Raw genomic sequence first — 27295 nt, forward strand, 5'->3', positions numbered from 1 at the left:
GTTCTTTGACCCTGAGAAAAAATAGTGATTAATGGAAATAAATTTCTCTCTATTCATATAATTTACACATACTGCTGTGGTTGCATCAAAACATTTATTAGTATAGATAGAAACACAAAGGATAGTAAACAACAGCAAAATTATGGATAGAAATATGGTCATTCTTACGCTTGGAGGCTTTTGTGGGCTGGAGTATGTTTTTGGTAGAATCCAACAGCAATGTTTATAAGTCTGTCTCTTCTCATCCACCCTGCTTGGGGACACCCACTAGCAGATACTTAGACTTGCTGTTATTGTTTGCACATCATCAGCATTAAGAAGGTGAGCTTGTTGGGGCGCCTGGGTGGCTCAGTCGTTAAGTGTCTGCCTTCAGCTCAGGGCATGATCCAGCGTTCTGGGATCGAGCCCCGCATCAGGTTCCATGCTCCACTGGGAGCCTGTTTCTTCCTCTCCCACTCCCCCTGCTTGTGTTCCCTCTCTCACTGGCTGCCTCTCTCTCTCTGTCAAATAAATAAATAAAATCTTAAAAAAAAAAAAGAAAAAGAAGGTGAGCTTGTTGACTCTAGCAAGTGCTAGCTATTAGCATACTCACTGGGGCCTGGACTGCCTCCACATGCAACTTATTACTTCTGAGTCTTTACAAATGGGTGACTCCAGTGCGGCTCAGGTGTTCTGAGGACTTGGCCTAGACTGCTGGCAATCTTTCTAAAAATTAAGGCATCCCTTGGTGAGCTAATAGAGACCTAGAACGTAATGATCTATGATTTAAGCCTTCGGGTGCAGTGACGATGAGCCAATATTTATATTATGGAAACTTTTTTTTAATGCTAAGTAAATATAAAGGAACAGGTAGGGTTACATGATTGCGTGGGTGGTCCTACTTTATCTCTGATTGGTGAGGTAAGAGTTGTCCTCTGCTTTGAAGAGCAGATGACATAAAATAAACAAAGAAGCCTCAGCAGAATAGACTTCAAACATGGGAAAGCGAAGTAAGCTGACTCAAGGGAAAAGTAAACTCGTTTGTCTCTAAGGTGAGAGTGTCCAATCAAACTCACACCTCATGAGAGGGGTAAGTAGAGGACCAATCAATTCAATGGGAGTCTTTCACTAATTGCTAGTAAAGATATTGCCCAGTGCAGTTTAGTTACAATGTTTAGTCATTAAGATAATGTGGGAAAGCAGATTCCATTTTTATTCCTCTTTCTGCAGCTTATGTAGTTTTACAGCACTTACACTTGACCATAGGAATTAATTAAACACCTTGACCCATGCTGCTTCCAAAAACCCACCCAGGAAAGGAGAAAATTCTTCCATTGGAATCCATTCAAAGACTGCAATATTTCCTGCTTGAACCAAATAGAACTCAATATTTGTCCTAATATATATCCTCTTAGGAAAACAATTTACCTTCAGGTCTATTACTTATTTGAAGCTTATTTGCCAAGCACAGAAAGCCTACTAAGACATAGCCTACTGTTCACGTACACTTGCAGTAAAGAAAATAGAAACGTTTAAATTTGTGGAGGAAACATAAATGAATCCTTTGTATCTCACGAGATTTTACCTTGTGATTTAAAAAGAAGTGGGAAGTGGAAACAATATTCCTAGAACGTCATAAAGGCGTACTTGGTGTACCCCAATAGGATAATGGCTCAAAACTATCTGAACACAATCGTGAGCTTTACACGAACTTTCAAGGGATTTTCTTAGATTTTATGAATGTTTTTCTTTCCATTTGAAAATAGCATGAGTAATTAATCTTTGAGCCTTTCTAGGAGAATTTTGGTTTCCAAAATGATTGCTCACTACCTTATCTTTGATGTTGTAGTGAAGGTCTTTAGAGAGGATCTTTATGTGCCCCATGGGGATGTGAACAAGCCAAAGAAATTGAAAGAGGAGTACTATCGGGATATGTTGAAACAGAATAATTAATTCTAGAGGTAGAGTTAAAAGCAATTAGGAAGAATGAATCCTTCTCATTAACCTCCAGAATAATTTGTTAGATGAGGATTAAAGTAGTATCTATAGGATCATTGCATAAATTAGGGGAGATAATATATACAAGTTGCATGGGAAATGGGGCAATTCTTCATTGCACAGAACTGTTTCATGCATTGCAAGACTTCTAACATCCTTGGCTTCTTCACCCGTGAAATGCCAGTAAAACCTCTAGAATCATTGTGACAATCAAAGTTGTCCATGCACATTTCCAAAATTACTTTGGCAGGGGTGGGGGTATCAGTCATTTAGCCCTAAAAGCACTGAACTAATTGAATTTTAAAGAGCCTTCTAGATCTGTACATGTGTGAAACCATAACTTCGCAGCTCTGGCTTTCTCTTGTTTCTAATCAATGGTATATGATTAATCTCCCAATGGGTTTGACAAGATCATTTCAAATATTTTCCATTCAGTTTTTTCATTCACTGACAGTACTGTGCACTGAGCAATACACATTGAGGGCACAAGACACTGAAAACATCAGGGGGAATAGGAATCACAACTGCAAGTAACTGTTCTTAGGTGAGTTGAGGGATACCAGAAATCTTGGGTAACTGAGTCTTAGCTATTTTTGTTTTTGTCATTAAGTTGAGGAACTATGACCCAAGTAGAAAATGCTGCATAATTGGAAAATGACATGCTGGAAACTCTGGTTCAGGAGTTAGGAAATCCCCACTGTCAGTTTCTTTGGGCTACCACACTGGGGCTGAAGTGGGCCTAGCTGAAGGAGCCAGACCCCAGAGCCTTATCAGTCTGCAAGTGTGCCCATGTATATATGACAATGGGACCATATGGCACTCATCGGTTTATGGAATAACATCAGTGAAGACTGCTTGTCATAATGTAGTTAAAAGCAATGATTGTTTCCCTGAGTTTGTTTTCTACTCAATTTTAATTCCTGACTCAAAACTACTGTGAATGAATCAGAAAAGCAGAAAAGACGGAGAAGGCAGCAACCAGTAGGAATCACACCATGAACAACCGGAATCCTCCAAAACGTCCATACAACTTTCAAATGGTGGTTGCAGCACCCGGGACCTGGCATTTTCCCAAGGACATCAAGTGCTTAGATTTTTTAACCTATGTGCATATCTGAGAGAAATGACCTGTCTCATGTAATTCTGGTTTGACTTCTGTTTCAATGTCATATTTCAGCTTTTACAGCTGAGTCTGTGATTGCTTTTGCTCCAACAATGCTGTTTCCTGCCCATTTCCCGAGAGCTCACATTGCAGGGCACAGAGAAAGCCAGACAATTTGTTATTGACCCATCACTACCATTTCCATGCTGGGCCAGTGACCCAGAGTCCCTCTGGAAGTGGGAAGAGGAGACAAGAGGCGTGAGGAGCAGCTCTAAGGGCACAGACAAGGGAGGGGGGCTTCACAGTTCTCCATTTCTGAAGTGAGAAAGATTTCTGAGTTGGGAAACAAGACTTTACTCTTATGATTTTTTTTCCCTGCCAAATATCTTAAAGGTCACATAGCTATTAGTATAAGAATGTTTTTAACCACACAAGTTTCAGTAAAATCAAAATCAAGCGCTATGAAGGAAACCAGGGTTTTTTTGTTTTTTGTTTTTTTGTTTTTTTTGAAGACCGGGTTAACAAATAAGGAAAATCGCAGCCTAGAGGGCTGGAGGACTTGAGGTTCTGAATGGCATGACAGCACCAGGGAAACCGCAGACTGGGTTTTCTACCCCAAAATGTGGAAACATACTTATTTTCATCTTTTTCCTATTTCAAAGACTAGACCAGGATATTGGTGTCAAAACCCTATTTTCATACTGCTCACCAAACCAGTAACACCCCAAAATGGCAAAACACAAAGGGACTTGCTCCTGGCGGTACAGGGACTTCAGGTGTGACTGGAGGAGGAGCTGTTTCCGGATTCTGCTGACAAGGAGGGCTACGTGTTTGCTTTCTGCTCCTCATTAGAGACAGTCAGTGGGAAAGAGGTAGTCTTTGAAGAGATGACAGGAAACGGCTTCTCAGAAGTGAAATGAGAGGCCATATTTAGATTTATTAGATGGGAGTGGGAGGGGAGACAGGAAGGCAGTCTGGTAGAAGATTCGAGACTAACTGAAGGAGGGCTAGCGGTGCTTGGCTGGATGGTGGAAGGCAGGGGCAGGACAACGTGATTGGATGAAATAGGCACTCACAATTGAAAGTCATGATTTTACCATTACCATTTTTCGTTTTAGTGGAGTGTTTTATTCCCAGCCTATTGGTAGGCACAAAGTAGCTTCTTAATTTACACTTGCTGCTTGGATGATTAATTAGAGTAGTTGCAGGGGTAATAAAGGTAGCAAAAATTTATTTTGTGCTTACTGTGTGTGCATATATTTACCATGTGCCAGAAGTGGTACTAAACCCTTCCCATGTAACTCTTCACGTGTAGGTCTATGAGAGGAGTGTTATTACTATTCCATTTTTCACAGATGAGGAAACTGAGGCCCAAGATCCCTCAGCTAGGAAGTGGCAGAGCCAGGGCTCAAGCGTTGGGAGCCTGGATCCAGAAATCACGCTCTCCAGTAGGACACACTGCCCACACCGCAGGAGAGAAAGGGAAGCTAGTCAGGAGGAGGATTCTGGCACCTGCTGAGGGCTTGTGTCTGGGCAGCAAATCCTGGAAATATACTTAACAAAGATGAAGTGGGTCTCCCTTGCATTGCAGAGAAGCCCTTAGCCCAGACAGCAGCTGGGAGCAGAGGGGGTCTACAGGGCCAGAGCCAGAGAAGTAGGCCCAGTAGCTTTTTATTCTCTCTCTCTCTTTTTTTTTTTAGATTCTATTTATTTATTTGTCAGAGAGAGAGAGAGAGCGTGCGTGAGAGCGGCAGGCAGAGGGAAAAGCAGGCTTCTTGCTCAGCAAGGAGCCTGATCAGGGACTCGATCCCAAGACCTTGGGATCATGACCTGAGCTGAAGGTGGACACTTAACCGACTGAGCCACCCAGGCGTCCCAGCAATATCCGTTTATTCTGCCATGATGTGACCTCTGCATAACCTGCCCCACCTGCTCCTGCAATCCTGGGGCCCGCAGCTCCTTGTCACAGGCTCTGAAGCGACAAGAGGAAGCAGCGTGGATAGATGTTGCAGCAGCTCCAGCAGCAGGAAGGTGAGTAATGCAATCCATGTGGAAGCAATGATTGCAGGGTCTTAAGCAGGGCTTCATGGGCCTGGACAGAGAGGAAAGGTAAAGCTAGGTGGGAGAGGAAATGCCTTGGGGAGGGGTGCCTGGGTGGCTCAGTCCTTAAGCGTCTGCCTTTGGCTCAGGACGTGATCCCAGCATTCTGGGATCGAGCCCCACGACAGGAGCCTGCTTCTTCCTCTCCCACTCCCCCTGCTTGTGTCCCCTCTCTCACTGGCTGTCTCTTTCTGTCAAATAAGTAAATAAAATCTTTAAAAAAAAAATGCCTTGGGGAATTTGCAATGTAGGATCTTGTGCCCACTCACTTCCTCTTTGTGAGTCTCCTTCCTGACACCTCAACCCGCTCTGTACCTCAAAGCCCTTTGTTTATCTAGGATTCCATAGTGCCATAGCTCACTTGGGCCTGCTCTCCTCCATCTACAAGACCTCATGCCTAGCCCGCAGTCTTCTTGTTTTTCCTATCACACCTTTTACTTGCTCTGTAAAGCTCCCACCTGCTGACCCGGTGGGAAGAAGTGAGAGGCACATTTTTTCCCTAAGGAGCTGGATTAAATGCAGGTCTTTGAGGGTCTTATCCTAAAGGATGTTAATGTTTTCAAAGAATATTCCTGAGTGTCAATGGCTTTCTAAAATAACCAAATCCTAAGGGAGAGCTTCAGGCCCTATAGCAGGGGGCGGGGGCATTTTTGCACATCCCATAAATTACAAGGCACCAGTGATGGAATCGGTCCGCTCATCTGCAAAGCTGCAAGCTCTCAATGGGAAGTATTTTAAATGAGATGCATGGTCTAAAATGCATTGGATTTTATGCTCTCTGTGCTATTCTGTATTTTTTTATAGTAATTTTTTATTATGTTATGTTAGTCACCATACAGTACATCCCTAGTTTTTGACGTAAGGTTCCATGATTCATTACTTGCGTAGAACACCCACTGCACCATGCAATATTCTGTATTTTATCTCTCAAATGAATTATCAGGTTTTGGGGGACAGGAACAGTTTCTCATACATTTCTTGTACTGTGTAAGGAAGATATTCAACAAACAAATGTCCATCTGTGTATCAAGTGGGAGTAAGGTAAGCTCTGCAGAAGGATTCATTTTAGGAAAGACAAGCTTGAGAGGGCTATAGCCCAGGGCAGTTCCATCACAAAGATGTAACCCTTTGTGAACTCCAACAAGTTGAATTCAATCAAATCCAAATACTGCCACCATCACCTACAACTAGATTTAACCCTCTAAAAAACTGAACGAGGTTTTCATCTATTCAACAAAGCTTACTGAGCACCTCCATAACCAAACACTGTTACATGCACTGGGGTTATTGATGCTTGTGAGAGGTGATTCCTGCCCTGAAGGAAATCCCAGTTTAATGGAAAGGCAGACAAGCAAATGTATAATGTAAGTTTCCTACAAAATCACAGATAGTCCAAGTGCTACAGAGTAACATTGTCCTGGGAGAGCTGTATTTTATTTTATTTGAGCTGCATGTTAATAGCAGCCTCTTTAATTCACCAATTATTGAGATCCCATTGTCTCCACGAATCTTTTTCTCCTAAGGAATCTTTTTCCTCCCCATTACAAAAGGGGGGGGTGCTGATAAGACCCTGTGTGATTCAGTTTCTGGTAAAAGATAATAAAGACCTTCCAGAGTGACAGAGATGCCATATAGTCATATGACAAAAATAGTTGTTCAAGTTCTCTTTTATGAACTTGCCTCTTCCTAACCAATTCTTCCTTGTAAAATAGTAATTTATCACTAACCTCATCTTCCTAATACAGTTCTGGAAAAAAAAAAGGTTTGATGTTAATCAGAGTATTATCTTTTTCAGCACATACCTCAGGACCACTTGAAAGAACTTCACTCTCGGGGCATCTCGGTGGCACAGTTGGTTAAACATCTTACTCTTGGTTTTGTCCTGGGTCATGATCTCAGGGTCATGAGCTCAAGCCCCGCATCAGGCTCAGGGTGGAGTCTGCTTGAGGTTCTCTCTCTCTCCCTCTCCCTCTGTCCCTCCAGCTCTTGTTCTCTCTCTCTCTCTTTCAAATAGATAGGTAAATAAATCTTAAAAAAAATAAAAGAACTTTACTCTTAAATTCAATTTCTGCCACCATAATCCTGCAAGTAGATTTTGACTTCTCTGGAAATGAACTAGGTTTTTACATATTCAACAAAAATTTCTAGAGCACCTCCATAAGGAGCATTGCAGCATGCACTGGTGATACGGATACTTCTAAAAGACCATCTGTGCCCTGAAAGAACTCCTAAGCTAATGTCAAGGCAGGCAAGTAAACATAATTGCAAGATCACAGGGACGTCTGTTGGAGATGCCAGGGGACGATGGGCCACTGGAAGAGTCAATGAGGTGAGACAGAAGAGGAAGAAACTTCCAGGTACAGGACAATAGATTTTGTTTTCCTCTCTTCCTGAAATCTGGGATATCCCAAATTTGGGATAATGAAAGAGCATTTTTATGGCATTCAAGATGAGGATAGAGATGGAGATTCTTGTAGTAGGATAACTTTCAAGAGAGTACACCAAAGAAGAAGTGGTTATAGACTGAATGTTTGTGTTCCTCCAAAATTCATATGTGGAAATCCTAACCTGCAGTGTGATGGTATTTGGAGGTAGGGCCACTGGGCAGTGACTAATTATAAGTGTGGAGCCCTCCTGACTGGATTAGAACCTTCATAAAAAAGACCCAAGAGTTCCCTAACACCTTCTGCCATGTGAGATTATAGCAAAAGGACGGCTGTCTCTGAACCAGGAAGCGGGTTCTCACCAGACACTGAATCTGCTGGTGCTTGATCTTGGTCTTCCCAGCCTCCAGAACTGTGAGAAAGAAATTTCTGTTGTTTATATGCCACTCAATCTATGTAGTTTGCTATATCAGTTTGGCAGTATGGAAAGTCTGGTTGTACTACTGAAGCCCCTTCAAAGACTCTCCCCATTCCCCATTTGGGAAGGAACAGGAGGGAATTGAATAACAGGGAGGGCTCAGAGGGAAGAGAAGAGAGCATTCAAAAAGAGGAGGATAGACTGCAGGAGGAGCAGCCATGTAAAGTGCCTTTAAAAGTTGAGATTGAAGAAGCCCATCTTGTAAATTGTGGAGGATGCTAAGTATATTGGAAGCTAATGACTCAATAGGAAGTTTTGCTTATTTTTTTACAGCTCATGTGGTGGGTGTTTAATGAGAAAGTATTACATCTCCATTCTGCTGCTGCTGGGGTTACGCAGCCAGAGAGAGCAGCATGTACAAAGGTAAAAAGGAAAAGAGAAAAATGATGTGTTTCTAGCTTCTCAGTACATCCTTTATCCCTCAAGCTATGATCCCTGAAAGGCTCTGGGAACTGCCCCCTCCATCTTCTTTCTTACCCTGTGTACCATCCTTCCTCATCTCCTCAAAGCCTTTCTCTGTGCCCTATGGAACCTGAGGTGTATCCTCAAAAACATCCTCTATATCTTCAGCTTCTTCTATGAGTGTTTCTTGCTTTCTACCTGAAACCTGTCTTCCTGCTGATAATACCTCTTCTGTGAAACTGTCTCAAAGGTGACTGTTTTCTCTCTCACAGCCGTCTTACCTCTGAGCCTGGAGGAGGGGTTGCTAGGGATCCTCTTTGTTTCTCACTGCCTCATTTCCTTAACTTCCTCTCTTCTGATGTTCTTGTCTGTCATGCTACCTCAGTCACTTACTCCCTAGTCATAACTTAGACCTTGTCCTTGAAAGCAGTTGGGACGTTTTCCTAATAAGGTCAAACATTCTGTTTTCTGACCTTTGTGTATTCTGTGTCGATGACTCTAGATTTATTTCTCTAGGCTCATGTTTCTTATGAGTCCTAGATTCAATAGTTGATAGTTTACTTAACTTCTCTACTTAGATGTCTCACAGACATTTCAGATTTGCAGTGTCCAAAACAGAATCCTTGAACTGCCCCCCCTCCCCTATCTATTACTCTTTGTATCACCCTCATTTGAGCAAGGGGCACCATTCTCTGTTCATCTAGACACAAATCTAGCCATCATTCTCAATGTGTCCTTTTTACTAAATACTATTATCCTGTCCATTAGCAAGTCCGGCTCTTTCTACGCACAAAATGCATTCTTAAATCTGTCCACTTCTCTCTGTCTTCATGACTACCCTCTAGTCTAAGTCACCATCATCTTTTCCCTGGACTTTGGCCCCAATTGCCCCTCCCTCCACACCCACTTCCTTCTCACCCAGTCTTCCCACTCCCCCGGTCTAACACTTAAATTTCCGTTGCACTTAAAGTTGAAATTCTTTATCATGGTTACATGGTCTTCAAGCCTCTGACCCTCTCTCTGCCTCCCAGCATCTGCTATTGCCCTCTTTTTTGTTCACTGGGTCCCAGACACCAGCCTCCTTTCATTTACTTCTGTACATCATGCCTTCCTACAGCATGAAATCTGTGTTTGAGTTTGATATTTCTCTGTCTGGAAATCTTGTCCTTCTCTCTGTTCCAAAGATAGCTTCTTGTTATCCTTCAGGTACATCAGCCTTTCTGATTTGCCCTCCTAGATCACACTCCCTAAAAACAAGCCACCCAAAGTACTCTCTTTTACTTCCATTTCTCTATTTCCTTCTTGGCATGTCTCATTTCTCTGGTTGATTATTAAACCACATTGTTATGTTGTGACTTTCTGTTCCACACGAAGTGCAGTCTCAGGATTTTATGGATCCTGTTGTCTGCCTGTGATATTTACTTAATCTAATAGATTACTTAACAGGACTCTTGGGACAATCTGCTCCGGATTCTGTTTTAAAGATAACGAAGTCTAAATCTCTGCTGAGCTTCTTCATTTCAGTATTGCTAGGATGCCACACAAATCTCTCAGTTTATCTCTTATATTCTGACTGATGTTGATGGAGTTATTAGCTTCAGCAATCTTCATTCTGAACTCTTGCCGGTTAAAATTATATTGTTCTCTTCTTCCTGCAGCTAAGAAGTAGATTAAGTTACTTGACAATGGGAGGGGTTCTGTTTTACACATGTGTGCTCTTTCTTTTACTGAAAATTTAGAATGTGAGCTTGTATTTTTCTGAGTTATCTGGTACCATTATCCTAATTCAGTTCCACTGGTACACATGGAAGAAAGATATTTGGGCTTTTGGTTTTGACCATCCTCTACATCTAGCATTTTGCCCTTTCAGAACAAAAGTGAATGTATTCATGACAACTGATAAAGCATTGAAAAGACATGATGAAAGACATCAGAAGATGTGAGATTTTGACAAATTTCTTACAGTAAGAAGTAAATAGAATCATAATGAGATAAAACAGTGCTAAGTAGGCACAGCCCAGAACACATGAAAGGCCACAGTGTAGGTGGTAGAAGTTCACCCCTAGCACATACAAAGAACAGGAATGGGAAGTAGATGAGAAATCAGAAAATACAACTGAAGGCCGTGAAGGGAATATAGCACGTATCAGCCTCCATCCATTACGAATGCAGTTGAAGGGTTTATCCCTTTGTTGAATCTGGGGAATACTCTTTCAAAAAATCTGTGTGAGAGGGTATGGTATGCTAGTATGAGAGATGACATGTGGGGGTGGTGGAGCATTCAGGTCAGCTCCCAACCTATGCACCGAAATTAAAGGCAGTTGTGGGACACTCCTGCCCTCATACAAAGCACATGGAATTGGCAAATTCTAGGGAAAAGATGGATGAGTAGATAATGTGTTGGCATCTATAGAGGAACACATGCCAGCTACTTAGAGTAATCAACCTGTTCCCTCAAGTGTACATTTGAAAATACACAAAGAAGTGCCAGTTATTTCAGGAAATCAGGAGTACAAATAAAGACCAAGGTAATCAAACAGAAAAACTGACTCTAGGGACCAGAAAAGAGCTTTATACAGTTTAAATGAGTGCCCTCAGAACAATTTGAGAAGGTATTATATTTATAAAATTTTCAAAGTTTACAAAATTGTATTTATAAAATTTAATACATTTAAATGCTAAAATTAAAAATAAAATCAAAGAAATGCCAGAAGAAAACTTTGAGGAAATCTCTTATAAAACAAAAAGATGAAGAAGATGGAAAAGATGAAATTAAGTTAAAAAAACTTGAAGGGCAATCTAGGAAGTCCACTATAAATTTAACAGGACTTCCGGAAAAGTGAAAAGAGAAATTAGAGAGAAAACAATCATCAGAGAGACAATATAAGAAAGTTGCCTATATCTAATCAATAATATGGCTTTGCATTAAAATAACCCACTGAGTTGCCAGCATTTTGAATTTTAGGAATTCTACATCCAGGACACACATGAAATTCCAGGAAACCTGAGGTAAAAGATAGGTTGCATCATCTTCCAGAGATTAAAAAAAAAAAAAAAAAAAGTCACTACAGAGGAATGAGAATCAGATTGGCATGAGACTGCTCACCAACTAGCAGACATGAAGTTCTGAAAAATAATTTTTAAGTATGGAATTATGTGCCTAGTCAAACAATGAATGAATGTGGAGACAGAGTAATGATATTCTGGAATATACTAGATTTCAGAAAGTTTACTTTCTATACATCTTTTCTGAAGAACATTATTTGAGATGGACCCTGGCAAAGCAAAACAGAAATCCAGGAAAAATTGTAGGGATGGGATCCAATAAACTGGGGATTTAATCAAGAGTGCCATGAAAAAAATAAAATTCCAGAATCACAGTTACAGAGATAAATTAGTTCATATATGAACAAATAGTCATAGGCTACGAGAGAACGACTTTGGGAAGAAAGTGAATTTTCTATAACAGTAAAATTAAGAAACTAGAGTAAAAATAGAGATCATTAGAAATCCCAACACAAATCAAATCGTAATATGAAAAAAAATCATTGCCTAATGTAAAGAAAATCAAACAGAGTAATTATAGAGCTGTAAGAAATGAGAACAAATTTGTGCATGATCCATCAAGCCGCTCATTTTTAGTGACATAGGGTTACATCTTTTTTTCTTTGGGTTCGATCCCATTATTTGTTGACTAATAGTTGACTATAATAACTATAATATTTTGAACATGAATTGGAATCAATCTGTGGACAAACCTCTGAAAAACTCACTTCCTTATAACAGATTGTAAACATTATAAGCCTTGACAATGTGAAAAGTAGAGTTACAGTTAACAGGTTGGATACTGAAGTGAAGTAAGGCAAGTAAATTATCTTATTTTACAAATGGGAATCAAATGTTGGGTCAAGAAATATCTATACTGTTACAAATAAGAATATGACCGTTAAAGAAGTAAAAAGAAGCATTGCTAAGAAAAACTGGGAGGAAGAAGCAAAGGTAGGTAAACATCTTTATCTCTCATATAAAGGAGTCCAAACACCTGTTTAAAGTCGGTCAATGAGATAACTCAAAATAACGCGCATTTATTTAGAATTATAAAAAAAATTAGAACAACTAAAAAAGCAAATAATTAAAATGGTTTTCTTTGGGGAGTGAAACTAGGTAGAAACTAGGGGAACAAGGAAAGGATGACTTTAGCTTCACGCTTTGTATCGTTGGATCTTTTACTTCCATATGAACATACTACTTTAAAACACATTAAAAATTAGACTAGAAAATCGTTTCCAAGAAAAGGAGTGAGTTTAACGGTAATACACTAAATTAGAAATTTTAAAACATTCCTTTAGGTCAGCACAGTGTGTTTGTTCTAGTACGGCAGATGGTTTCCTAATGCGGGTGGTGTGTGGGGCAGCAAGGTTAGTGTTTCGTGTACGTCGTGCCGGGGGTTGTGCACATCTAATCCGGTACGTGCGTGTTCTCCCCGCCGGGGGACAGCGGCGGACCGGGAAGCTTGCGCACCACCTGGCCCGGCGCCATCTTGCGAGCGCCTGTGAAGGCTCCGTGTTCGTCACCGTCCGGCAGCCGCGGCCTCCCTTCCACTCCCGCGCACAGATTTCTTCTCATTATGTTCAAAGGTAAGGCCTTTGTGTTTACCTCGGTATTTCTTTATTACACATTTTACATTGAAAAAATGGTATTGCACTTTTATTAGGATTGTTATTATTCCTCGCGGCGCTTTGGTTTCGAGGTGGCATGGTTCTAAGTGGTCTCCACCTCCATCTTTCCTCCGCAAATACGGTAGTTTTTGGAGTGTGATTTGAGGTTTCTATGATATCACTTACATTGAATTATAGTAGAAAAATCCGAATTTCTTTCTAAACGCTTTTTTATTATGAAAACTTTCACACATGTACGGAAGGAGACACACTAGTATATTGAACACTTAAGAACTCGTTATCCGAGTCAAACAATAATCAGCTCCTAGCCAATCTTGTTTCATCTATAGTCTTTTATCTTCTCTCTCACAATATTTTGATTTAATCCCAGAAACTTTATCATTTTATTTGTAAATATGTATCTCTAAAATGTAAGGAGTCTTTCTGTAACATAACCATAATTCCATTGTGATACCTAAAAAGATTAAAATAATTTCTTCAGCCAGTCAATACCTGTATTTGTAATATGTGTATATATTTGACATAAATTAACATAAAATTATTACTGTCCTAGTATTAGAAAACAAACTATGTTTGAATTGAAACTTTAAGTTGTGACTCCTCTTTCACGTCCAAATTGAGCTATTATTTCTATTAAGTCTAACTCAGAAGGGCATCTTCTTACTCTGAAGATACTGGGCAAGAAAATGTTTCTTATTCTATCAAGATAGCAACTTATGCCAAGGGTAGCTCAGAGGCTGGTATAGTCAGTGATAACTGTGGCTCCAGTGGCCGCACTTCCCAGAGACCTTGGGAGAGTGGAGGTGAGCCTCCAAAGGGCAGTTTGCTTCTCAGCAGTTTCACCATTCCAGACTTCTGTGATACTTCAAATTTTCCAAAAGGGATGACCGCCTTCAAGAATAGTTGGATTTCTCTGCCAGGTAAAAACATCCTTGCTCCTCTCACTTTTGTAAAAAACTTAGTTTTCAATTTTTCATTTTTTCCTCACATCACCTCACTGGTCTCATCATTTTCTCAATCCAAAAATAAATAAATTAATTAATAAAGACAAAACACCAGGCAGATGTGATGCCCCAATATTTCTTTGTTCTCCTTAGCACTTCAGTACCCTGATGTTTTGTTTGTGGGATTGATTTTACATTGACTCTAGTTTGAAATAAGCAAATACATATAGATATATTTTCTCTCTCTCTCTCATATGCATAATATCTGACATCTATCTAACATCTGTTTATCTGTTGGCAGAGTTCTGGTTTTAAATTACAGACACATCATTTCCTAACCATGTTAAGTTTGGGAAAGTTATCTAATCTCCTTCTCATTTGTCAAATTGAATAGGGTTGCTGGGAAGATTACACGAGTTAACGTGTAAAGTGTTTCATACAGTGACTAGAATATTGTATGTATTCAAGGGAAGTTCCTGATATTATTAATTATTTGCCCAATAAAAGTAGTGTACTTTAATAGCTGCTTAAAACTTTAAAAGTTGTCAGTATTGATTTTTCTTCATGTTAAACTACCAATCATGGAGTAGTTTCATGATTTACTTATTTTAGCTTCTATCAGTGGATGTTGCCTATGATAATTATTATTGTGATGTTCTAACGATGCTTTCTTAATTTCCCCTATTCTTTCTATGTTTATTAATTGTTTATTAATTAAATTTATTTCTACAGAAGAGTTGTCCCTTCTCCCCCATTTATTTACTAATTTAAATTATATATTAATATCAGTATAGATTCATGGATGCTTAGTTTATTGTTTGGGTTACAATCTAATAGTATCATCATTTATTTTGTTATTTTTCTAACTTTGGTCATTAGGAGCTGTTGTCTCCTGCTGTGCCCTTTCAATATGTTTTGTTGTTGTTTTTTTTTTGTTTGTTTGTTCTGTTTTGTTTTGCCACTTTCTTACTTTCTGGCAACACAAGATGCTCCAGTATCCTTTATATTTTCCCTACCCCAGCACTGGAGTCAGCCAGGAAAACACCATCTTGAAGAATGATATTTAGAAACCAAGGTCTGGGTGCTAGGTATGCTAAGTATCACTGTTTCTAGTTGCTTTCAGTGAATGGAAGTAGGAAATATAAGTAGGTACACTTACTCATGCGTGTACATACGTATATATTTCTGTTTCTCTCTCTGCATACATAAAAATAATACTATGCGTTATATTCTTGCCTTGACACTTATTTCTTTTTTCTCCAACAGTGAGAAATCTTCCTTCCATTATCTGCAGTGTGTTTGTGTTTTTGTTCACCTAATATACAAATAAAGTAGTTTTAGAATTGCAAATCTATACTCTTGGAAGAAACAAATTTGTCAGTTAGAGTACAGTGTTTAAATTATTTTTGTTTTGAGTCTTACAGTATCTAGCAGTACACTGTTTTCCAAAGTTACGTCAGCAACTTTTTACTCCGTTCTCCTTCATTGTGATTATGTTATTCATTTGTAATACTCACAGTTTGCATTGCATCTTTCCCACATCCTCACTGATTGGTTTTAGTTTATGGAAAGCAAAATTTACTCAGTGATGTACAGTTCAGTGGATTTTTGCCAAATTCATAGAGTTATATATCCTTCACCACATTTCCATTCTATTCCATTAGCCCTCCAGTTCCCTGTTCTGTTCCTTTGTAGTCAACCCCTCACAGTGCCTGGTGTCTACTTATTTGTTTCCCATCCATGTAATTCCAGAGCATTATACAAATGGAATTATATGAAGCCTTTTCATCCTGGCTTCTTTCACTTAGTAAAATGCATTTAAGATTTATTCATGTTGTTATGAACAGTTCATTGTTTTTTTATTGCTAAATGGCATTTCATTGAATGCGTGTACCACACAGTTTATCCATTCATCAGTAAAGAACCTCTGGATTATTTCCAGTTTTGGGTGCTTATGAATAAAGCTGGTATAAATATTTACATGCAGATTTTGTGGGAACATAAGTTTTAATTTTTTCTGAATAGATACCTAAAAGTGGATTGTTGGATGAAACGATTGGTGTGTGTTTAATTTTTTTTAAAAGATTTTATTTATTTTTTTGAGGGAGAGAGTGAGCACGAGCAGGGGGAGGGGCAGAGGGAGAAGCAGACTCCTTGATGAGCAGGGAGCCCAACTTGGGGCTCATCTGAGGACCCTGGGATCATGACCTGAACTGAAGGCAGATGCTTAACTGACTGAACCACCCAGGTGCCCCAGTGTGTGTTTAAATTTATAAGAAACTGGCTGTACTTTTCATTCTCATGAGCAATGTATGAAAGTTCTACAATGTACCGTTTTGTCTTTTCTGTGAATACCCATTGGTCTTCAGGAAGAAAGAGCCTTCCAGAGGGTTCACAGTTCTTCAACTTCTGGGACTCCCAGGGGCTTCACACTGTTCCACTACCCCTCATTTGACCTTCACCAGTTTGTCAATTATTCTGCTTCAACTCTTCTTCCATTTGAGGAGAAGAATATAAAAAATGAAGACAAGAATGAGAAAGCACATGGAAAAACAAACATCAAATTAAAAGTAGTGATTATATTTGCTAGAAAGGAAGAAGTGCAAGTGGAGATGGAAATGAGAAAAGCTTCATTATATTGCTAATGTTCCATTTCTTGAGTTGGGTGATTGATATAATTATTATATTATCCTTAATACCCTCAGGCATGTGTAAAATCACATGAAATTAAATAATAAACAAATATAGCAAAATAAAACTAAATTGTAAACCCCAAGTAGAAACCAATTTAAAAATAGATTCATGGGATATTTTTTCTCGCTTATGTATGTCTATATTACTTTAATTTAAATATTCACATATTATTTTTGCACTTAGAAAACACAAATATGTTTTTTAAAAAGTACGAACCCTAGACTTACTTTTGTAACCCTTGGGCTTCCCAGGTTGCACACATTTCAGTGACTTCGTTGATAGAGAGGTGTCATAAAAGCCTCCCTTGTTTATAAAAAGATCAGGGGAAATCAATTATCACTATGATAAAGAGTTGAAATTGGGGCAGAGTTTGGGGCTAGACTGATGTGGAAATTTTCCAGAATGTCACAAATCTTAGGTTTACTTGAATCGTCCCCTATACGAAAGCAACATGTTTTGGAATCGGAGATACCACAAAGAAAAATCTGGTCTTCCTTTCTCACTGCATGAAGTTAAATTTTCTTAACTTCCATTTCCTTAGCTTTTAAGTGGTAATAATAAAAACTCCCCTGTACAATTATTTTGAAGTTTATGGATATCTGACATGTGACCCAGTTGTGCCCCTTGCTCACAGAGTTCCAACCATAGCTGCCTTCTCTTTATTTCTCCAGCGCCCAGCTTTTTTCTGCCTTAGGACCTTTACACAAAAGTTTTCTTGGCATGCAGTGCTTTTTCTCCTGATCCTCCCATGGCTGCCTCCTTTTTACCATTCAGGTCTCAGTTTACATGACATTCCCTTAGAGAGACCTTGCCTGACTGTCCAGTCTAAAGTAGCTTCCACGTCATTCTCTGTTAAACTCTGCATAGCACTTACTACTGTGATATTTTCTCATTTATTGAGTTCTTCATCATCTGCTACGCACCCTACCCCATCTCGACCATCTTGCATTCAGAAGAACACCTAGCACAAAATAAAGAGTGAGTGAATATTTGTGGAAAGAAAGAAAGAATAAATAGTGGTCATTCTTTTGTTACCGAGTTCTTAATATTGGTTGGTTCCTACAAGATGCCTTAAGATCGAGGAATAGAAGTTATTCCTTATTCTTTCCCTGTGTTAGTCCCACATTCTTTAAAAAATTGTTTTGATCAAAGTTTTTTTCTAAAGAATATAGAACATTGAGTTTTTTGAGGAGAAGAAACACTGAATGATGTAGTTTGAGGCAGGCAACATAAGAGATGATCTTTCTAGACCCCAGAGGATAAGAACCACAGAATTCTCCTTCTCTCATATAAATCAAAAGTGAAGGAGGAGAGGAAGAGGTAAATAGAAAACAAGCTAAGGAGCAGAATTTTTATCACTGATTCAGTGTAGTGGGTAAAGGATTGAGAGAATCTGAAGAGGTCTTGAGGTTTCTGATTTAGGCCACTGGATGGATGGTGGTGCTCTTTGTTAGGATAAGAGTATGGGAACAGGAAGAAAAGGAGAACCAAGGGCTGGAGAAGTAGGAAGAACCAGCTGTGGTTCTCCAGGATGCAGGTGGATATATCAAGTGCTTAGGGTCTGGACTGGACTGATAGATCTGGGATTTCTTATCCTCCTGGTGATGGCTGAGGTGAGAGTAGCTGAGATCACTAGGTGGTGTGTGTAGAGAACAGGGACAAGGACTGAACCTTCAGTTACAGGTAGCACTGAAGGACAGAACGACAAGGGGGCTAAAAAGAGGTGGCCAGGGTGTCAGGAGCAACAACAGAACAGCATCAGAGAAGCCAAAGGAAGAAAGTGAGGCGTGGTCAACAATGTCAAATACCGAAAGGGGGCAGGTTCTAAGACTGGAAACAAGTCCACTGATTTGCCAATTTGTGGTCACTGGTGACTTTTGGCAGTCACAATTTGAGAGGTGCTGGGGCGGGGGTGGTACAGAACTTAGTTAGCAGTGGGCTGAGCAGGGAGGTGAGAAAGAAGAGACAGATCTAGTTTGTCTGGTTCTTTAAGCTGTGGTAATCCGGCGCAGTGCTGTGGTAGTGCTGGGAAAGCGCTGCTTTTTGGCAAGCACATTACTTACATTGGCTCATTTTAGGCATGATCAACTAGGATCTTTCTCTCTCTTTTTAAACCTAGGTAAGCCAGTGTCTTTCTGTCCTAAATGTGTATAATCATTTTTTAAGAAACCTAAATGGAGATCTTTAACATCCAAAAAGCACCTTGTTAGTTTAAGTCAAATTTTCTAAACTCATTCTGAAACCTGATTTCATCACTATTGGCTTTATAGTCCTGCCTCGACCCTGCTTTCTGAGCTTCCCCAACTTCCCCTAGGGAACTGGAGATGAAGGTGCTCCTGTTACTGTAACTTCTGGGCATGGAAAACAAAAATGAGCTCATTTTTATTCCAGGAAAACAAAATGAAACAAATTTTAACAAGTGTTACATTTAGTTACTCAAGGAGAAAAATATACCCAGGAGTAGATAGAAACATTTTTATAGATACCTCAGCCAATTGTGTGAAATTAGTGGTAGTGAATTTTGGTGGGACCTGGAACGCTGGTTACAGTGAGGCAGAATGTGGGCAGAAGATGCTTCCTCCGGCAGACTGTTCCTGCACCACTCTTGTCTTTTTGCAGACACGGGCTCCGTGTCTGTACCGGAAGAACCCTGAACCCAGAGCTGGGGAGGTGTGGACGGTGCACCCACGCCCCCTGGCCTCTGGCACGCTGCCAGTGCATGTTAGCAGGAGTTTATTTGGGAACCTGCAGCCTGTGGACATCAGATGAATGGCCAACATGCTTGGGTGTATGCTGACTCATTTTAGAACAACTGATTTAGAGAGCTGCTGGGGTGTGGGTGTTAGGGTACTGTGGTTGATTTTCCAGCATGCTACCAAAAAAGCAGTTGATGGAAGTGGCAAGTGATGTAGCCAAAGCACAGTTAGGGTACTGTTTAGAGTCTTACCTAGTAGTGCTTTCCTTTCTAAGTCTGTCTTTTGGGATGCCCCAGTAATTAGCACCTGAATTTCAGCAACATTTTAGAAATACTGAAATATGAATAGTAAAATTTTTGAGCACTTACCAGATGCCAGGCTTGTTTCTAAATGTTTCATGTGCATTAAATAATTTGCTCCTTACAACCACCCTCAGAAGCAGACACAATTGTCAGGTCCATTTTGCAGTCAGAGCAGCTGAGGCTTGGGGATAAGAAATAACTATTCTCAGGATACTACGGAATCCATGGTGGAGCATGACATTGAAACCCAGGTCTGATTTAAGTCTTTGTTTTTAACTATGAAATGCTAATGAGAGGTTATTTTCATTTAAATAGAAACCAGCGGGCTGTGCTTAATATTCTGCAAGTGCAATATCTCTTCCTGATTTTTTGCACATACATGTACACAAAATAGAAGATGAGTGTTTGTCCATTTACTCTGAAAATGTACACTAAATTGTGATTAAATTAGGTGCATGAAGAAGGGACTATAATCTTTTTACATGTGATGAATAGATGAGTCCCTTTATTTTTTCAGGTGGTTAATTCCTGCTCAAGGATGTTCTGTAGGTCACCTCTTGCTCTGGAGGGAGAAGCAGGTGGGCTTCCTTGGGTGGGGCTGGGCCTTGCCTCTGGGGAGGCCCAGGGATTCCTTAAGACAGGAGTCTTTCAGAGAATCCTGGCTCCATAGAGAACAGTTAGCAAGAAGAGACAGCTGAGGGTGAGCAAATTACTCCATTGGCATAATTTAGTATTTCAGACATGACATTTAATTGTCTGTAAAGTCTTTTGTTGATTCTGTCTCAGAGTTACGGGAATCTTTTTTCGATGGGCCTAGTGCCCTTGTGCAATCTGAGGTGGGGGAGCAGTTAGGGGCAGAGGGCTTTTACCCACATGTCTGAGGCATCAGTATGATTCCAAAGTAGAGACATCTTTTTAATTAAACAATTTTTTTTTAACTGCTTAAATTATTAAAGTGTGAACAACTACCCTCTTTTTGAACCAAATGCTGGAGATTAGCGCCACCTGCCTAAACTGTTCTCCCACTACACTGAGAACTCTCTATGAGGAATCTTGCTCCCGACCTACTTCCTCTAGGTCCCTGGTCCTTCCTTCTCCAATCACCAACACGTAGGGCTGGGCAGCTCTGGTCACCCTGTCATCTCTTGGGGATCATCTTCACACTCTCCCCTTGACCCCTGTTCTCCCATTTGCCAACCTGTATGAACTGTGGGGCAGGCCCTTCCATAATTCCCTGTAACACAACTGAGACCAAACACATAAGTAGTAAAATTTAAATAACCGCTTTTCTAACTGTGGCTTTTCTTAGAGCCCTCAAAATTGCTTAGCTTCCAGTTGGCCACCACCTAACAGAGACCAGTTCCTCCCCATCACCCCACCTATAGGAAGGTCCCAAGCAATGGAAACCCTGCAAAATTCCCCTAGGCCCCAGAGACAGGAAGCAGAGTTTCCCACATTCTGTGTAAAGTCACCATGATACTCTGTGTACTGGAATTAATGTCTCTCCATAGTGAGTATCCAACTGGGAGTATCCATTTCCTTAAAGGAAAAACCTACCCCTGTTTGGTGTAGGTTTAACCTTCAGCTCCCCCAAATCATCAGAACACCTGACCCACACATTTGTGCTTCCCAGCTTATGGGCTTTTCTTAAAGTGTCAGTAGGTCTCTGCACACTACCCTGGGTCACAGGGTCCTAAACCCCACCAGTGTCCTTTTCATGGTCTTCCCTTGAGCAGGACAGAAAGGAGGTTCAAGCTCACACTTCCTCTTGTAGGTTTCTTTCTCCCAATATGGGCTCCTACAAAGAACTCAAACATCAACACATCACATTGTGCAGGGAGGCCCAAATAGGACATAGGTTTAATAGGACCGACGGCATGCTTACTGAGAAGGAAACATTTCTCGCTCTGAAACATAATTTGCAGGAATAAGGAGTTGTTAAAAGACACTCCCAGGTGACATTATATGGTACACTGTCTCATTTTGAATGGTGACCAGCACACAGAGGTACTCAGTAAATATGGAGTGAATAAAGGTAGTGTTGACATTAGGGATATGTCACTGCATTTGGGTCTTCCCCAAGCAAGGTGGGTGGATGTGTGCTTCCTATCTGCATAACAGTAGAGCCTCTCTCAAATATTTTTTTCTCTTGCTTTTCCCAGAACAAAGGGACTGTCTGACACAAAAATGAATTAAAATTTCTAGTCTGGAAGACAGAAGTTTGCTAATTTTAAAATGGTTATTTCCCTCATTTATTTCAGAATCCACATTTACTAATATTTTTGTTATTTTAATGTAGTTGAAGTGGAAAGAATACCAGATGTGGAATTGTTTGATCTGGATTTGGATCCAGTACTTCATTAGCTTTGTGATGCTGGACAAATTATACTGTCCCTGAAGTTCAGCCTCTTCATCTTAAAATGGGAATAGTTATATCATGAAAACTAAATAATAATATGTTATTATTTGGGAAGAATAAAGTGATATACATATGTAAATTATTGTTGTTATTGTTGTAATTACTCAAGCTGTCACTCATTTCAGGACTTCCAGCTTCATCATATTTTGAGACAAATTGCTCCAGGAAGAATGTAATGGAAGGCTAAAAGTTTCTGTTTCCACTTTTTAGCTTACATGTCTTATTATTTTTTTTTCCCCAAGATGTTATTTATTTACTTGTCAGAGAGAGAGAGTGTGTGCGCGTGCGCACACGCAAGTGAACACAAGCTGGGGGAGCAGCAGGCAGTGGGAGAAGCAGGCTTCCTGCTGAGCAAGGAGCCTGATGTGGGACTCGAGCCTAAGAACTGGGATCATGACCTGAGCTGAAGGCAGACACTTCGGACTGAGCCACCCAGGCGTCCCAAGTGTCTTACCATTCTTTATCCCAAAGACATTAGCAAAGCTAGTTGATGCTCCTTTTCCTCAATTGAATAACTATTTATTGAGCAGTTACTATAGACTAGATGCTAATCTAGGTGTTGGGGGAAAATATGAAGAGAATATATAGATTGTTCCTGACCTTGTGGGGTTATAATCTATCTGGGAAGGCAGATTTTGACCATGTAATTCCATAATTAACTAAGTGCAATTGAGGGTCGTGTTCTGAAAGGAAAGAATTGAGAACAGTGTCCTCTGGTGGCTAGTCTGACCAGGCATCTGCTGCGGTGGGTCTCCCTCATTTCTGGCCTTGCCAGTGCCTTCTGTGGCAATACTTGGGAGTCTTTGGTCACATCAGCCCCTTGCATCAGTAGCTCTCAGGAACTCCTCCCAGGGCCAGTTAGCCCCCATTGAGTCTGTCTCTATTTAGAATGGCTTCTGGGTTCTTTGCAACTTGGACAACTCCATGTTTCCTATGCTGCTCAGGGTAAACTTGCTTCTGCAGCTATGTGTCTGCAGAAAGTTTTAAGGAACTTGCTCAAAGCCCTCTTCAGTTGCACTGGGGGTGTCTGCCAGTGCAGTCCTCTGTAGTGTCTTGGGATAGGGATCAGGTTCTTGACTTCTTTCTCTGCTCAGGGTGAGCCATCAGACTCCAGAGGTCAGGAGTGTAGAGCCTAGGGCTTACGCCTCAAACTGTAATATGATCCAGGGTTATGAAATGTTCTATTGACTGACATGTAGAAATGTATTCATGCCAGTCAGGGATGATGTGGGTTTATTTGCAAGAGTACTGGACTAGTTATCAGCAGACTGACCTTATCACCAATCAGCTCTGTGACCTGGAGCAAGACTTCAGTTCTGTGGTTCTCAAGTGTGACACCTGTAAAATGAATATATTCATCACTTAATTGATGTTTGTTAAATTGTATGGTGAGACTGGATTAGACATTTATATATACACATATTTTTTGTAATCTAAATTATTTCAACCTTGGATTTTTTTATCCTTAGAATATGTATTATTTAGTGACTGGAAGAACAAAACGACGTATGTGCCTCATGGTGCATGTTATAAATTGAATATTTATGCCCCCCCTTCATAAGTTGAAGCTCTTACCCCCAGTGTGATGGTATTTGGAGATGAGGTCTTTGGGAGCTAATTATGACTGGATGAGGTCATGAGGATAGAACCCTGGTCTGATGGTTTTAGTGCTCTTATAAAAAGAAATACCAGGGATCGATCTCTCTCTCTCTTTCTCTGTCTCTCTTTCTCTTTCTCTCTCTCTGTGCATGCACAAAGAAGAGGTCATGTGAGCACATGGCAAGATGGCTGCCATCCACAAACTAAGAGAAAAGGATTCAGAATGAAGCCAGCTTTGCTAGCACCTTGATCTTGGACTCCCCAGCCTTCAGAACTGGAGAAATAAATTTCTGTTGTTTAAGCCTTCCAGGGCTCTGATAGCAGCCCAAGTGAACTAATACAGTGTATAACAACATCTTCAAATATTGATTATAAAATAACTAACCAGACGATCATAAAGTCATTTTTTTCTCACCCAAACGTAGGCAACATCATGATAGAGTTATAAATATCTTAAATATTCTAGTCCTGCTTTCTCTTTCAAGAATTCACAGTGACATCAGCCTCCAGGGTGGAAATGCTGAATTCTGCCTAACAGAATCTAATTAAAAAATGATAACATAATCAACAATGCACTTGGTAGGCTTTAACACTGGTATATTTTTTTTCACTATTCTGCTTTCTACTTTTTAAAATCATGGTGGGGATCATGAATGCCATTCACAAGCAAAATTTCATAGTTCCTTTTAGAATGTCAGTGAAGAAAAAAATTTACCGTTTGATCTCCTGAATTCTTTTCTCTTTCTTTGGCCTAGTAAGTTTCATTTTAGCAAGGGAGAAGCAGTAAGAGAGAGATGTCTAATAAAACTTTTGGAGCTCCAGAAAGTGATGAAAAAGACTATAAATCTTAATTGCATGGGCTTCTCAAATTAGACCAGAGGTAAAATGATGTGCTTTGAGTTGTTCCATAAAAAAAGTTTTCTAGTTTACATTGAATATTTGTTGGGAATGTAGTTAAAATAATTCATGTAAACTATCGTTTCTTACTAATGGGTGGCTAGGCTATTCAGAGAGAAAGATGAATGAAAACAGAAATTCATAGATGTCAGTGATACATAATATATTGTTTTCTTTACTTTTCTACCCCATGATTTGCGTTTTCTTCAGTTATGAGTTTGGCTTTATACATATTTCTTTTTCTTTTCTTTTTTTTTTTTTTGAAGATTTTTTTTTTTTTTAATTTGACAGAGAGACAGCCAGCGAGAGAGGGAACACAAACAGGGGGAGTGGGAGAGGAAGAAGCAGGCTCCCAGTGGAGGAGCCTGATGTGGGGCTCGATCCCAGGACCCTGGGATCAGGCCCTGAGCTGAAGGCAGACGCTTAACAACTGCGCTACCCAGGCACCCCTCTTTTTCTTTTCTAAGTCTTGATTTGTGATGTAAACATTCACCTTATATTAACAAAGGAAAATTTTTCTCAGTTTTATTTTGAGATTTTCATTGCCTGGATTTTTTGTATATAAAGGAAGAAAATGAGAACTTTAAGACCTTACTGCTGATAAGAGTTAAAAATTTTTGGATATGTAAGTTAGTTATGGCTAGTGGTGGAAGCGAACTTATTTCAGATAATCATAGATTCTGAAACTATACTTGATATTTTTATAGACGTGACTGTTTTCTCCCCAAGAATTGAATATTAAACTGCGAACAGAATTCTAATCTCATATCAGGTGATCAGGTACAGAGGAAGAACTATTCCAGTGCTTGCTTTCTGAGTCAAAAAATCAATGGATAGTAAGGAGGACACATATTGCATGGTGCACTGGGTGTTATACGCAACTAATGAATCATCGAACTTTACATCGGAAACCGGGGATGTACTGTATGGTGACTAACATAATATAATAAAAAATCATTAAAAAAAAATCAAACAGCAGGAAACCTCCCACCCATTCTAATTTATCACAGTTTTACTACTGTATTATAACAAGGCCTTATCACCCATACCTTATTTATATTTTCATGTATATACAAATCTAAAGTTACAGATTTGGGGGTGGTTTTCAATCTGGAAACATCTTAATCTCTTTTCCTTCCGAGAGCTCTGGACGGATCAACACATTTATAATGTAGCATCAGTTATTTTTAACAAAGGAAATATTTTTCACTTTTATTGTGAGATTTCTATAAATGTGTTTTTGCCCATATCGGCATCTAACTTCTTTTTTATTATGATCTAAATTCTTTCTCTTTTTATTCTTTTTTTTTCAGTTTCCTCTAATTACATCTTTACATGACATATCACATCAAATGCATGAGCGTCAAGCTGATTTGCCAGAACAGAGAGGTTGCATTTCATTCAGAGCCACATTTATCAGAAGGAATATCAGCTCAAGCTTTGACCATCTGGTTGTTAATGTAGCTTTTGAAAAGATTTCAGATCCTTACAATTCCAGTATTTTCCCCTTTCACTCCATTCAGTTGACTTGATTTCTCCTCTCCTATTCTCTGCCTTCTTTTTCATCAACTTTCTACTCTCCTTTAGTTGCCTCTTTGCATCAGAAGCAATCTTTTAGGAAATCCCTACTACTTTCCCTGAGGTGGGACCCTGAAGTGAAGATTGGGTTAGCTTCTGAAGCCAGATGAAATCTACTCATGCTCATTTTGATCTGAGTGGGAGCTTTGGACTCTCATTGGAGCTGGTATTGAGACATTTAATAAATATTTATATGCCAGTATATAATAAATACTATATGCCAGGCATACAGTAGGAACCAAACAGACAAATTGTCATATTCTCTTGGGCCTGTGTTCTGATAAGGGAGCCAGATGATAAACAAGTGTGTAATGTGTACTGTAACGGGAGGTAGCGATGAGAGCTGGGAGGAACAGTCAAGTAGGATCGGTTATTGGAGAGGCAGAGTCTACCTGAGGAGATGACCTTTGAGGCTGAGTGATTGGGAAGGGATCATTCAAATATGTGGGGAAGAAGTGTTCTGAATAAGAACAGCAAATGCAAGGTCTCTGAGTAAGGGTGAGCCAAGAGTGTTTGAGAACCAGCTCTGAGGCCAGTGTTAGAGGAGGGAAGGGGGAACACTGTGGCTGAGAAAATAAGCAGGCTTAGAAAAATAACAAGAAACATTATGTATTACAACGTAAGAATTCATTTGGGACAACATAGATGAGAATGCTACCAGATATTCAAAAAGGGAAGCATACTGTGGTCTGGGCATCAGTAAGGAAGGCTTCCTGGCAGAGGATGGCCTTGAGCTGTTCTCCTTCATTCATTTACTCATTTTGTATTTGTTGAGTGCCAAATAGGTGCCAGGTTCCGTGGTAGGTAATAGAGATATGATGAGCAAAACAGACCAAACCTTTTGTCCACGAGCTTTCTACCTAGTAGGGGAGAGAGAGGTAAAGCAAAGAATTACACAAGGAAATATATAATTACAGACTATGAAGAATGCTGCACAAGTACAATGTAGCACATGTACAGGAAGAGTCTAAGACCTAATGTAGCCTGGAGCATGGCGGGTCATGGGGAAGGTGATGCTCAGAAAGTGACCACGTGACTAGGAGC

General features: G+C 39.9%; 1 pseudogene; it reads left to right on the forward strand.

The window, feature by feature from the left end:
- The first annotated feature begins 12835 nt into the window (after window positions 1-12835).
- Window positions 12836-27295, forward strand: part of LOC130544456 (60S ribosomal protein L7a-like) — a 37642-nt pseudogene continuing 23182 nt past the window's right edge.

Source organism: Ursus arctos, unplaced genomic scaffold (genome assembly GCF_023065955.2).
Source record: "Ursus arctos isolate Adak ecotype North America unplaced genomic scaffold, UrsArc2.0 scaffold_21, whole genome shotgun sequence".
Taxonomy (NCBI): domain Eukaryota; kingdom Metazoa; phylum Chordata; class Mammalia; order Carnivora; family Ursidae; genus Ursus; species Ursus arctos.